Source organism: Salmo salar, chromosome 01 (genome assembly GCF_965601325.2).
Source record: "Salmo salar chromosome 01, fSalSal1, whole genome shotgun sequence".
NCBI lineage: Eukaryota > Metazoa > Chordata > Actinopteri > Salmoniformes > Salmonidae > Salmo > Salmo salar.
This window is the reverse complement of record NC_138291.1, coordinates 63,513,000-63,527,242: the sequence shown is the minus strand read 5'-3', so window position 1 is coordinate 63,527,242 and position 14,243 is coordinate 63,513,000.

Below are 14,243 nucleotides of genomic sequence, written 5' to 3'. Positions count from 1 at the left end.
GGGAAGAGATGACAAATCCTCGTCTCTTTTCTTTGTGAAACTCCTCTATCTAGTAATTAAATTGATGTCTTCATTTATTATTTCATGCTATTCCTCTTTCGTGTTTAATATGACTTTTAATCAGTGACTATGGCAGTGCAATCTAATCCTGAGTGTTATTTGAGAGAAGCTGGTCATCATACTCCAAAACTCAACACAGCAACTATAAGGTGAGTGTGAAGAAATTGTTTAAAAGTGATCCAATCACAGCTATGCTATTTTTACACCAACGTTCAAATTGAACAAATTCACAGTTTCTGAAAGACATTGAATTCAGTTAGCGTCTATCGATTTGGTTCAATGGAGTTGAGTCGTGGTGGCCATGTTGAACAGCGGGGCTGTTGAAAAGGAAAACCGCCAAACCTCCATTCGCCTGGTCATTGAGCAGGTTGTCATTGGTAGAGTTTGAGAAGTCTTGATCTTTAACGTAATCTGTTGGGAATTTCAACCAACTGTCCTGGCCAGCAAGCGCACACGTTCCAGCCTCTGTATGGGCTTTCTGGGGTTAGAGACATAGTTTGGGTTGTCTGGTGCTAGACAAGACAACATATTTCTGTACTACAGTGAGTCTACAGACTCAGAAAGGCCAGAGAAAGGCCAGCCCTGGCACCCAGGCACTGCAGTTTGCGTCCCTCCATCCAACTATCCCTCCCACCCTCCCCCAGGATGGCTGACGAGGACTGAGATCAAAGGCAAATTAAGGTTGACGTCTATGCAAAATGTAATATGTAAGCCCCCAGCTATGTCTTCACTTTCGATTTTCTTTCTTTCTTTCTCTTTCTTTTGCTCTCTCTTTCTTTCTCTCTCATTTCCCCTTTTCATTTTCATCCAAGCACATTACACAGTGTGAAATTTGAAGAAAGCCCCCTTAACCCGCCAAAAAAATATCCCAAAAATGATTTGGCCATCCACAGTTATGCCTGTTTGCATTTAGAGTCAATTTCAGAATGTAAGTGGTCATGTTACTCAAATAAAGTCTGCTATTCGGTCTTGGATTGATTTAAAATACAAGGAGGGCCGGCAGTAATATGCTACAGGGAACCTCTCGCAAATTCTGTCTCGTAGTGATACAAACCCATCTGGCACTACTCTTACATGCAATAAGGACACATTTGTAAATCTCCTGTTCTGGGTCCAGTCGTGAGTACTGAGGCTGAATAGAAGAAAACCAATTTACATTTTATTCCCTCTATGCAGAAATGTAGGCCCTTAAGGAAATTCATCTGAATTATAATGTCGTCCTTTCAATGAAAAGTAAGCAGCAGCTTTTGAAGAACGGGAATTAAAATGTTCAAACGGTGTTGTGTTAAATATGTTCTGTGTCATCAGATCATTCTTTAGTGTACAAAGGACCACTGCCTTCAAATGAATTTGCTGCACTCAGTATAACAAGTGAATATCACATGTACAAACACAATTTTAAAAGATTATAGCAACATCGAATCCTCAGCATGTGAAAACACACCACAGTAATGTTTCCCCAAGCAATGGCAGTATTTATTCAGCAATGCAATTTGATAAACAGTGTGCATCTCACCGTTTGCCTAGCTTCGAGCTGTTTATTTGTTTTATCTACATAGCATAAACAACACAAACAGAACAGCCAGACACTCCTACTTCATTCCCCACAGTCTCCTTTTCACAGTCTTAGAGCCCAATGAACTGAGGGTAAATATTGTGTCTTAAGGACTGAGTGGAATGAGAATATGCTTTAGGGGTGAGCTCTTTACTCACACCTGGAGTCCAGGGACAGAGGGGAAAGGAGAAAGTAAGGAAAAGATACAGAAAAAGAGGGTGGAGAGACACACAGACAGAGAGAATACTGAACCCCTGGATATCCTCTGTCCAACATGAATCAAAATCCTAAATTTACAGGAATGTAATATTTCAATTTCAAGCACTGATTTGTATCAGTACATGGTTAACATTTTCTAACATCTGAAAATGTGTTATTGCGGTGAATAAAGAGGACCGTAATGCTTAAAATCCTTAGATTTATGAGATTGTGCTGTGACATTGTATGTATACCTCGCTATTTTTCCAGTGTTAAAATAAAATCACAAGCCTGTGTAGATGTGTGTGCATGTGAAAAATAATGTTAGTTTCTTTAAAGGCTCGGTTCAGAGACCTCATCAATAGTCACTGGTGACAGCGACAAACCATTCATTTCCCTGACAAGCTGTCGACAGGCTGCGCTCCGAGGACAGGTGACTTCTCTCAAGGTCCTTTACTTAATTGTTTATTCTGTGCCTTCTCTGGCAAACACCTCTCTTTCTCTTACTTGCTATCTCTTCCCTCCATTACACTTTTTTTCTGTCTCTCAACTCTCCATTCTCTCTGTTTCTCTCTCTGTCTCTCTTTTTCTCCAAATCGCGTCCAAACTGAAAAGCTCTCAGCCGTCTTTCTGAGTGCCACACACCCATCATACAAGCCAACAAAAACACAACATACAAGCCTTATTTTGATCTGAGGAAGTGCTGAGCTTGACCCTTGGACCTCAGCTGCTTGAAATTAAAAGAAAATAAACATTATTTTCAGTAATTGATTTATTTCCAATGTTATGTAGATGTAGCTATCAAAAAATGGCTCTTATTTCTACTCTCATTCTATAGGAAGTGTGGAACCCTTTTCACTATTGACTACCTACTCAAGGTAGCAGCCTCTTGATGTTTTGCTATTCCCTCTTCATATTTCCTGCCCAAACTGCAGGTCAACTTTGGGGTACTGATGTGCTATGCTTCAGGTGTATTCAAGTGCTATACCAATGTATGCCAGCAAATGGCACGTTGTGTGTGTTTGTAAGGATATGCATTTGTGTGTGTGTGTGTATGTGTGACCATAGGTGCTCAGTGTCAGATATCAGACAGCTCAAATTCTGCAAATGTCTGAGCTGGTATGGAGTAGTCCCTCAGATACAGCCATCTTGTCCAATACCATCGTGCAGTCACACACACAAACACACATAATGCATGAGTAATGTGATTTAGGCTGCTTTGGCTAGGTCTGACGGGTACTTTACATGATTAACAACCATGTGCTGTTGCATTGGGTACAGTTAAATATGTCTCTTTATTATGGACCAGCCCTATTTGCCTGCTCTCTAAGCCCCTCTTTGCATCTCTCCAGACCGTCTTAAGTACTTTGAGGCATCTGAGAACTCACTTCAGAAATTCCCACTTATAGAGCAGATCAAATTTCAGAAAAACATCTAGTTTCACCCTAAAAATGTGGTATTTTTCTCTACTCAAAGCCCCACCAGTTTACTGCAGGTTCACCTAATATACTTAAATAACTGTACCCTAAAGACTAATCTTATGTACTTCAGCAAATCAGCACTCTACAGATGTTTAAGTTTGGAGGCAATGCTTGTACAGACACTTTCTGGGTTATAAGCAGAGAGAAAGAATATAAAAAACATGGAGGTAAAATATCACCGATATGTGTTTCGATTCAAAGTGTTTGACCCCTCCATTTAGATTGTATCAGCAGAATTTTGACAGCTGAATATGTGTGTATGTGTCTGCGTACATCAAATCAAATGTTATTAGTCACATGCGCCGAATACAACAACAGGTGTAGACCTTACAGTGAAATTGTCACGTCCTGACCATAGTAAGATGTTATTTTCTATGGTAGAGTAGGTCAGGGCGTGACAGGGGGTGTTTTTCTATGTTTTGTATTTCTATGTTCATGTTCTAGTTTGGTATTTCTATGTTGGTTTTGTTTGGGATGATCTCCAATTAGAGGCAGCTGGTCCTCATTGTCGCTAATTGGAGATCATACTTAAGTAGGGTTTTTTTTTCCACCTGGGGTTGTGGGATCTTGTTTTTGTACAGCTCTGTAAAGCCTGCAGAACGTGACGTTCGTTTTCCAATGTTTTATTGTTTTGGTATTGTGTTCTGAGTTTAATAAATATTTATCATGAGCACTCAACACGCTGCACCTTGGTCTACTCCTTACGACGATCGTGACAGAAATACTTACTTACGAGCCTCGAATGAATGCAGTTTCAAAAAATACAAATAAGAATAAGAGATAAAAGTAACAAGTAATTAAAGAGCAGCAGTAAAACAATAGCGAGACTATATACAGGGGTGTACCGATGTAGAGTCAATGTGCGGGGGCACCGGTTATTTGAGGTAGTATGTACTTGTAGGTAGAGTTTTTAAAATGACTATGCATAGTTGGCAACAGAGTAGCAGTGGTGTATAGTGGGGTTGGGGTGGGCACTGCAAATAGTCTGGGTAGCCATTTGACTAGATGTTCAGGAGTCTTATGGCTTGGTGGTAGAAGCTGTTTACAAGCCTCTTGGACCTAGACTTGACATGTGGGCGTGTGTGTGTGTATTTTAAGTTTTGCCACTGAGCTTTTCATTTATGCATAAGTTATATATCTAAGTTACCTACCTCCACTTTTTAATTCTTCTCTTCAACTTCTCCCTCTCCTTTGCTCACACATGGCCGAGCATCATCTTGCATACATGGCGTGGAGTGCGATGGGGACTTGAGTAATGCAAACATCTGCTCAGGGCTTTTGTGTTCAAAAGATTCAATTAAAAAATAATTACCAAAAGATTAGTAGTAGTCCAATATGACAGTACTGTTTGAATTGATGTTGCCTTTTCATCTGGTTTAATAATAGAATGCTTTCTTAATTAAGGAAAAACAGAAAGAAAGACTGCCTCGATAGACCCTGTCTGAAGACAAGTTTGTTTGATGTGCTGAAAAAAAATACAAAAAAATGTCCCTTCCGTTTCCATTTTTTTTCCATGGGAGATAAAGACAATTTCATTTAGATACCAGTGGTGTGAACAAACCCTCTGCACAGCTTTGGTCAACCAACGAGCTCTATGACTTAAACCCTGAGCAATTAATCACTGTGGCGTTCACAGTGTACGCAGGCGGGGCGGCGAGGGAATGTGACAGCGCATAAGCATGGCGGAATCAACGTCCTGACGAAAGCGGAGGAATTCTCCCCTTAAATGATCTAGGCGGCCGTGTCCATCTGTATATTTGTAATGTACGGCTTACAGGATCCCCCTGACTGTATGCACACACAGCAGGGTAGCCCCCGGTCCCAATGTAATTACCCCCACCCCAGTGTAATCTCTAACCGTCTTATGGAAGATTACAAACGCTGCTGAATGTAGCACCTCACACACCTTCTTCTTTACCTTCTACTGCGGGGACCTACTTTCCTCTGACTTGTTGTCAGAGAGGTCCGTCGAACTGTGTGTAGGCTACGTGTGTGAGAAAGAGGGAAGAGGGAGGGCAGAGAGATTGAAGGAAATAAAGAGTATGAGGCTGAGTGTGAAGTAAGCGCAGAGAGACAGCCAGACAAAGAATGAGAGAAAAAGAGGTTGAGAGAGAAGGATAGAAGGTGTGTGGGAAAAGGAAACATGAGCAGAGGGAAAGAAACGGATAGAAAGGAAGAGAGTTGTCATTGACTCGTTGTCCATGTGGCTTTGTTCCTGCCAAACTCTGCAGCACAGGGCCGATCTGCCCTCCTGGCTAAAGAACCATCAAACAGGTGCGAAAACACACACACTATCCACACTGGAGTCTGGCCTGTCAGCAGCGCTGGTACCTGTCAAGTGCTGACCACTTCATCTGAGACCCCTAGAGAGACCAGAAGAGAACCACTGACCAGCCTCTGATCCCTCAACCCAGCTGGGAGGGCTCACAACACAGATGAAGAGAGAGAGAGAGCGAGAGAGTGAGTGTGTGTGTGCACATTTGGTTCCTTGGAAGTTGTGGGAATGTATGGTTTTGGATTCACATTGGTTGTGGGAATGAAGCCATACGTTTCCTGACTGGTTAAACAGAACGTTTTTAAAAAGTTCTGGGAACAGAAGTAGAAATTTGTCCGGCTCTGGGAACCTTTATTTTTAGGTGAGGTTCTGAGAACATTTTACTCTGGTTCCTTTAAAGTTTTCCTGGGACATTTTATTAACATTCTGAGAATGGATATTATAGGTTATATGGAGGTGTTGAAATAACTTCCTTAAAACGTTCACTGAATGTTTCAATAAGATTTTTAATAACACCGCTAGCTTATTTTGGGTTAACTTTTTTCAACTCCAAGTAGATAGGACACATGGAAATTCATTTCCATAGGCATTAACCATGCAAACACTTTCCTTTTTTTTATTATGATGAGGCATCAGTGAGATTTCAACCTCTAATCTTCTGTCTTCTATTCATGGCATCAGTCCACTGCGCCACCAGGTTGGAGATAGTCTGCCACGTTTTTTAAGCATACAGTAGCTGTTCAATTCAGTCTATTCAAACAGACCCGAAGCACTCATTAAGATCAGGTGTGGCCTATTAGTAGGTGCGGCCAACACACCAATTAGTTTTGTTCATACTGAGAACGGAATTGATATGTTTTTAAATAACGTTCTTAAAACATTCTTTGATAATTAAAGAAGTTTTCTAGTGTTTTATATAGAAAGTATTCTTTTAACCTTCTCAGAACAATTTGAAAACATGACTTTAACCTTTTCACAAATGGGTGTGATCACTCCACAGTGGTCCCTGCAGCATACGCTCAAAAGGTGTGATTAGAATGCTTATTTAGAACGTCCAGTTTCGATTGACGCAACAGTCAGCATTTGAGCTGGCCACCCTGTTTTTTCACAGAAACATTTTGCACAAACCCAGTCCTTTCAATGTTATGTCCTGAATGTGACCTGTTTGTTTTTGGATGCAATGTTTAGACATTCACAAAAGTAGTGACAGCATAACACAATCCTCCAAACTGGAAAATGTAGGCCACACATAGCTGGCAAATAACTTAGCATTAGTTCATTATAATCAGTACAACATTCCATTTTTTTTTACAGACATCATAGGTGTCCATTACAATCTATTCAATAATTGGAATGCATTAGTTGTCACCAGTACATGAAAACATGTGAATAAAACTGTAAATGCCAGCCAGAAAATGTGCCAGTTTGTTCAAGACTGTGCAAATGTATGCATACTTGATGAGCGGAAACACTAGGGAAGAGTTTGGGCTCTCTTCGAAGAGAGAAGTTTGTCCAGCTCAGTAAAGCCTCAAACATAAATTGTCCATGTGACTACTCAGCGAGCTGTGACTCACTAGTCTGGAAACTCCAGCTTGTAAAATTGGTAAGTTAGCTCAAATTGGGAGTGGCTTTGAGTTACTTTTTGATTGGTTCTCATATGCACGCTATTTGCATGCGCAATGCCCCCCATGCTTCCTCGTCAATTTACTACGCCACACTAGAGAGGTTAACAAGCCAAGCTGAAGTATAGCTGGCAAGCTAGCCTTGCTAACTAAAACTGTAGGGAGAACAACTCAGTGATAGAGCTATCTGAAAATAACATAGAGAGTTGCCACATAGTGACAACCAACTTAGGGATTTAATTAAAACGGGAGCAACTTTAAACATTTCAAGCCTTTGTGTGAGGGGAGGATGTATTTGCAGTCTTGCCAAAAGGCTTTGGGGAAAAGCATCATTTACCAGCTAGCTAGCTAGTTCTAGTCTTCAAGAAGCAAGGAAAACAGTCTCCAATTCTGACAGTAATGTCCCTTCTATAGGCTGTGGTGGACGGAGGAACCAATGTATAGCCTACGTTTTATGACAGTCAACACTCTAACAACAGTATCTTTCTATAGGGGTCAGAGCAAAAACATGTAAACCTGCCTTTCGAGAGAGTTTCAGCAAGCTTGGAGATCTGAGTTGTTAGGTGAAAGAACATTAGATGACTATATATGAGCACATAATGTTCAACAGTGGTGACAGGCAACATTATTTGAGTGACAGAGGGAGTTAAACATGAGGGGACATGTTGAGAAGGCATCACTTACTATTGTTGTGTCTTGTTATTTATAAAATGATAACAAACCACATTTGATTATTACGCGATTAAATTACTCATAAAACAATTAATTAAGTAGTAATCTGGGGCACCACGGAAAAAGTTATTTAACGAGTGAGGTATTGTTAATTTTGACTCTACTAAGCCTTTTCCTAGCTCATTTGTGAGAACCAGTTATCCTGTTGGGGGTAGGGGGCAGTATTTACACGGCCGGATAAAAAGCGTACCCGATTTAATCTGGTTATTACTACTGCCCAGAAACTAGAATATGCATATAATTATTGGCTTTGGATAGAAAACACCCTAAAGTTTCTAAAACTGTTTGAATGGTGTCTGTGAGTATAACAGAACTCATATGGCAGGCAAAAACCTGAGAAGATTCTGTACATGAAGTGCCCTCTCTGACCATTCCTTGAGCTTCTTGACTCTGTTTATTGAAGACTGGGGATCTTTGCTGTAACGTGACACTTCCTACGGCTCCCATAGGCTCTCAGAAGGCGGGAAAAAGCTGAATGATGTAATTCCAGCCACTGGCTGAAAAACATTAGCGCTTTTGGCAAGTGCTCTATCAGAGGACAATGGGCTGAGGCGCGTGCACGAGTCGACCCCATGTTTTTATTTTCTTTCGTCTTTGAACCTAAACACAGATTCCCGGTCGGAATATTATCGCTTTTTTACGAGAAAAATGGCATAAAAATTGATTTTAAACAGTGGTTGACATGCTTCGAAGTACGGTAATGGAATATTTAGAAATCTTTTGTCACGAAATGCGTCGTGCGCGTCACCCTTATTTACCATTCGGATAGTGTCTTGAACGCACGAACAAAACAGAGGATATTTGAACATATCTATGGATTATTTTGAACCAAACCAACATTTGTTATTGAAGTAGAAGTCCTGGGAGTGCATTCTGACGAAGACAGCAAAGGTAATAACATTTTTCTTATAGTAAATCTGATTTTGGTGAGTGCTAAACTTGGTGGGTGTCTAAATAGCTAGCCCTGTGATGCTGGGCTATCTACTGAGAATATTGCAAAATGTGCTTTCACCGAAAAGCTATTTTAAAATCGGACATAGCGAGTGCATAGAGGAGTTCTGTATCTCTAATTCTTAAAATAATTGTTATGTTTTTTGTGAACGTTTATCGTGAGTAATTTAGTAAATTCACCGGAAGTATGCTAGTTCTGAACGTCACATGCTAATGTAAAAAGCTGGTTTTTGATATAAATATGAACTTGATTGAACAAAACATGCATGTATTGTATAACATAATGTCCTAGGGTTGTCATCTGATGAAGAGCATCAAAGGTTAGTGCTGCATTTAGCTGTGGTTTGGGTTTATGTGACATTATATGCTAGCTTGAAAAATGGGTGTCTGATTATTTCTGGCTGGGTACTCTGCTGACATAATCTAATGTTTTGCTTTCGTTGCCAAAGCCTTTTTGAAATCGGACAGTGTGGTTAGATTAACGAGAGTCTTGTCTTTAAAATGGTGTAAAATAGTCATATGTTTGAGAAATTGAAGTAATAGCATTTCTAAGGTATTTGAATAACGCGCCACGGGATTGAACTGGCTGTTGAGTAGGTGGGACGATTTCGTCCCGAAGACCCTAGAGAGGTTAAAGCCTTCAGTCTTAGTCTTGATTCACCTGCCTGTTTGCCTACTTGTGTATGACTATTGCCTGCCTGTGACCACGATTCCTGCCGTCTGCGAAGGCGAAATAAACACTTGTCGTGCTCTGCGTGTGAATCTTCACCTTTTTCTCCCTGAGTATTCATTACACAATACCTCACCTAAAAACGGAATGGATTCAGTGGAGCTACAGTGGCGCCTAACCCAGCAAGAGGAGCGTATGGAGGAAATCTGCCATCTTCTCCGCCAGCCTATCCGTACTCCTCCAATGCCAGGTATCGTAACCCATAGCCCTCCTTCATTCATATCCATGCCTGGAAATTAATATGACGGTTGATGGTTCACCTGGAAATGTCAGGGATTTCTGATGCAATGCAGAAAATACATTGAGCACAACCCCACTAACTTCGCCACTGACAAGAGCAGGGTGGATTTTGTTGTCTCTACTAACAGGCAATGCCCTGGATTGGGCCACCGCCATATGGACTGCCAACAGCACAGATCTCGGACCCATTTCCACACCCTCTTCAAAGAGGTATTCGATCACTCTCCATCCGGTCATCCTATAGGAGACCTCTTCATTGAGCTTCAACAAGGATGCAATTCAGCTGCTGAATATGCCCTCGAGTTCCGCACCATGGCTGCAGGGAGTGGATGTAGTAAGGCTGCTTTACTTACCATCTACCGAAGAGGGCTCAACAGGGAACTTCAGGCGGAGCTGGTCTGTAGAAGTGACCTTTACGATTTAAAGCAATATATTCATGTCCATCTCCATCGACCACCTCATCGCCGACTGCCAAAGAACTCTGCCACCCAGGCACCCGAAACCTTCTCTTTCCATGATTCCATCATCCCATCAGAGTCTTCCAGAGCCCATGCAGTTGGGCCATGCTCCTCTCCTGTGTATCGAACGTCAAAGGCGGATCCAAGAAGGGCACTGCCTGTACTGTGTGAAAGATCATCTACTCAGCCATTGCCCTGTTCGCCCCCCACGGAGAGATGAAAAGGGTCCCTCCGCTGCCATGCGGGTAGGTGTGTCCTTATTTCTAAATATCTCCTAGAAGCAATTCACCATCCTAGTATTGATAACCGTGAAGGGGGTTACTAAGTACGTAGAGGGCTTAATAGATTCGGGAGCAGCGGGTGATTTTTATCGATCACCAGCTAGTACAAGAGCTTGACATTGATCTGTCACCCCTCCCTTAACCTCTATGGGCTAGGTGGGACGCTTGCACCTACTCAACAGCCAGTTGAATCCTGTGGCGCATTATTCAAATCCTTAGATATGCTATTACTTCAATTTTTCAAAAATATGACTATTTTACACCATTTTAAAGATAAGACTCTCGTTAATCTAACCACACTGTCCGATTTCAAAAAGGCTTTACAACGAAAGCAAAACATTAGATTATGTCAGCAGAATACCCAGCCAGAAATAATCAGACACCCATTTTTCAAGCTAGCATATAATGTCACATAAACCCAAACCACAGCTAAATGTAGCACTAACCTTTGATGATCTTCATCAGATGATAACCCTAGGACATTATGTTATACAATACATGCATGTTTTGTTCAATCAAGTTCATATTTATATCAAAAACCAGCTTTTTACATTAGCATGTGACTAGCATGTGACTAGCATTCCCACCGAACACTGCCGGTGAATTTACTAAATTACTCACGATAAACGTTCACAAAAAGCAGAACAATTATTTTAAGAATTATAGATACAGAACTCCTCTATGCACTCGATATGTCCGATTTTAAAATAGCTTTTCGGTGAAAGCACATTTTGCAATATTCTCAGTAGATAGCCCGGCATCACAGGGCTAGCTATTTAGACACCCAGCAGGTTTAGCACTCATCAAAGTCAGATTTACTATAAGAAAATTTTTATTACCTTTGTTGTCTTCGTCAGAATGCACTCCCAGGACTTCTACTTCAATAACAAATGTTGGTTTGGTCCAAAATAATCCATCGTTATATCCAAACAGCGGCGTTTTGTTCGTGCGTTCTAGACACTATCCTAAAGGCTAAATAAGGGTGACGAGCATGGCGCAATTCGTGACAAAAGAATTCTAAATATTCCATTACCGTACTTCGAAGCATGTCAACCGCTGTTTAAAATAAATTTTTATGCCATTTTTCTCATAAAAAAGCGATAATATTCCGACCGGGAATCTGCGTTTAGATAAACAGACAAAGGAAAAGAAAGCATTCGGTCGAAGCGGGCACGCGCCTAAGCCCATAGTACTCTGAGTGGCCACTTGCCAAAAGCGATAAAGTGTTTCAGCCAGAGCCTGCCTCGATATCGTTCAACTTTTTCCCGGGCTCTGAGACCCTATGGAAGACGTAGGAAGTGTCACGTTATTGCACAGATCCTGAGTCTTCAATAAAAAGAGCCAAGATGAAACACTACTTCTCAGACAGGCCACTTCCTGCTTGAAATCTTCTCAGGTTTTGGCCTGCCATAGGAGTTCTGTTATACTCACAGACACCATTCAAACAGTTTTAGAAACTTTAGGGTGTTTTCTATCCAAAGCCAATAATTATATGCATATTCTAGTTACTGGGCAGGAGTAGTAACCAGATTAAAACGGGTACGTTTTTTTATCCGGCCGTGTCAATACTGCCCCCTAGCCCTAACAGGTTAAGGATTAACACCCTGGACGGGCAGCCATTGGGCACAGGCTTTTTTATGCACTTGACACAGAGCGTCACCCTCCAGATTGGAGTCTTCCACACCAAAACCATTTAACTCATGGAACTCTCATCCCCCCAACAGCCACTCATCCTCAGACATCCCTGGCTTTGTCATCACGACCCTGCTATCTCATGGCAACAAGGTGAACTACTGTCCTGGTCTTCTACCTGCTTCATCAGATGTCTCAGCCTACCCTGCAGAGCCACCACCATTGAGGACTCTGCCTCTGTTGTGCCACCCACCACACCATCTGAATACACCCAGTACAGCAATGTCTTCAACAAAATCAAGGCCTTCACTCTGCCACCACATCGCTCAGGGGACTGTGCTATTGACTTACTCCCTGGAGTGTCCCCGCCGAAGGGCCGTGTTTACCCCCTATCAATCCCGGAAAATGAGAACTACATTGATTAAACACTCAAACGGTTTCATTTGTCCTTCTTCCCCGGCTGCGTCCAGCTTCTTCTTTGTTGGAAAAAAGGACAGTGGTCTCCGTCCATGTATTGATTACCGTTCCCTGAATGACATCCCGGTCAAGAACCGTTTCCCTCTTCCAATGATCCCAGCGACCCTTGAACAAGTGGGCCACGCCAACATCTATACAAAACTCGACATGCGACGTGCATATAACCGTGTCCATATACGTGAAGGCGACGAATGGAAGACGGCCTTTATCACCGCACGAGGGCACTACGAATACCTGGTCATGCCCTACGGCCGCTTTCTCATCGTCTACATTGATGACATCCTGATTTACTCCCACTCCCTGAAGAAACAAATACAGCATGTGCAAAAGGTTCTTCAACGGCTTCTTGACTATAAACTTTATGTGAAGACTGAAAAGAGCACCTTCCATGTAAACTTCCTCTGTTTCATACTGACACCTGGTGGGGTCAGCATGGATGAGAACAAAGTCACTGCCGTCAGTAACTGGCACAAACCCACCACCATTATTAATCTCTCTTGGGTAGGGGGCAGTATTTTCACCTCCAGATGAAAAGCGTGCCCAAAGTAAACCGACTGCTACTCAGGCCCAGAAGCTAGGATATGCACACAATTGGTAGATTTGGATAAAAAACACTATAAAGTTTCTAAAACTGTTAAAATAATGTCTGTGTATAACAGAACTGATATGGCAGGTGAAACCCCGAGGACAAACCATCCAGGGAGAAAAAAAGATTGAGCTCATAGGATTTTCCAATTGTGTTCTATGGGATACCCTTATTATTAGGAACCTGGTTGCAGTTCCTATGGCTTCCACTAGATGTCAACAGTCTTTAGAAATTGTTTGATGTTTTTCTTTTGAGATATGAAGAAGTAGTCCTATTCATTGTAAGTGTCACTCCAGGTGGACTCTACTGTTTTGATGCATGTGAACTGGAGCGCGCTTCACGTTGTTTTTATCCGGTATTAGAAACAGTTTATTCCGTCTTGAATTTTATAAAATATTTACATTTTAGGGTACCTGAGGTTGGATTTGGAACGTTGTTTGAAATGTTTGGACCAAGTTTACAGGTAACTTATTAGATCATTTGTAGGCATGTTGGGCGAGTTCAAACCGATGTATTTCTGAATCAAACGTGCCAAATAAATGGACATTTTTGGGACATAAAGAAAGTCATTATTGAACAAAAGCACCATTTGTGATGTTTTTGGGACATTCTGGAGTGCCAACAGAAGATCTTCAAAGGTAAGACATTAATTATATCGCTATTTCTGACTTTTGTGGCGCACCTGCCTGGTTGAAATATGATTTATGTGTTTGTATACGGGGCGCTGTCAGATAATCACATGGTATGCTTTTGCCATAAAGCATTTTTTAAATCTGACACAGCGGCTGGATTAACAAGAAGTTAAGCTTTATTTTGTTTTATAACACATATATTTTCAAGAATGTTAAATATTTTGTATTTTTGAATTTCGCGCACTGTATTTTCACCGGATGTTGGCCAGGTGGGACGCAACCGTCTCACCTGCCCAGAAGGAACTCCAACGTTTCATTGGGTTCTCCAACTAC